This window comes from Lotus japonicus, chromosome 3, assembly GCF_012489685.1.
Source record: "Lotus japonicus ecotype B-129 chromosome 3, LjGifu_v1.2".
Lineage (NCBI taxonomy): Eukaryota > Viridiplantae > Streptophyta > Magnoliopsida > Fabales > Fabaceae > Lotus > Lotus japonicus.
The window spans coordinates 85,808,431-85,809,509 of NC_080043.1; the positions used below are offsets into that span (position 1 = coordinate 85,808,431).

The 1,079-nt window shown below is 36.7% G+C and overlaps 1 non-coding gene across 1 annotated transcript; it reads right to left on the reverse strand.

The window, feature by feature from the left end:
• Positions 1 to 107, reverse strand: LOC130709633 (small nucleolar RNA R71). Its single transcript, XR_009010112.1, has one exon. It is a non-coding gene; the product is annotated as a small nucleolar RNA R71 (small nucleolar RNA).
• Positions 108 to 1,079: the final 972 nt, after the last annotated feature.

The following is a 1,079-nucleotide window of genomic DNA, read 5'->3' on the forward strand; positions in this document are numbered from 1 at the left end:
AAGTTAAAGCAAGAGATCAACTCCTTCCTCCAGATGGATCAAGAGAACTTATATGAGGCATGGGAACGGTTCAATGAGCTTCTAAGGAAATGCCCAAGCCATAATATTTCTCTCACTTATCAGGTAGTAATTTTTTATACCTCATTGAATGATTATACTAGAGACAAATTAGATATTGCAGCTCCAGGTGGAGCTTTTGATGTTTTGCCCACTAGTGAAGTGATAAGTGTCAAATTTACCTGATTTTCTATATTAATTTGGGTACTTATCTGTTCTAAATGTGTAAGTTATCTTTCAAGTTATCCCTCAAATAGGTTAATTTAGTAAGTAGATAGTTTATATATAGATATTATGTAAGATATGTTAGTTTTATCATTTAGACTCTTTGGTTTTTATTGTAGGAGAAAAGTCAAGAAGATCCAACTATTTGAAGATCAAAAGGGGCTAAAAATATTGAAGTTCGCTTAAGCCAAAAGTTGGCTCGCTTAAGCCAAACTACATGGCAGTAGCAGTGGCAGATATATTGAACTTCGCTTAAGCCAAATGTTTTCTCGCTTAAGCCAAATTACATGGCAGTAGCAGTGGTTCTGGAAGACAATTCGGCTTAAGCGAGAAATGGTCTCGCTTAAGCCAAAGACCTTACCTGAACGTGAAGAAACCTGCTCGCTTAAGCGACACCTTTATCAGCTTAAGCGAGATTGCTGTCCTGTTTTATAAAAAGCTCGACCAAATCAGAATTTAATCATCTTTTAACATATTTTTGGACCTCTTGGAGAGAAAATTGCAGAGAGAAGGAAGAGAGAAACTTTGGGAGCTTTGATCCACCATCCATCGTGCTGGAGACACACCGAGGACGGCACGGGTCACCGCTTTCACCTTAGTTTCCTCTTGTAAGCTTTGTAAGCAATCCATGGATATGGGTTGCTAAGTTTCTTTGTTGGATTTGGATGTAGCCTTTAACTATGATTTGTTCTTCTTGATTTCTATATGAAAATATAGTTTCTATTACATGATTCAATGGTTTTCTCTTGTTCTTAATGCTATGTTTTAGTTTTCGCACCTAGAACATATCGATTGAT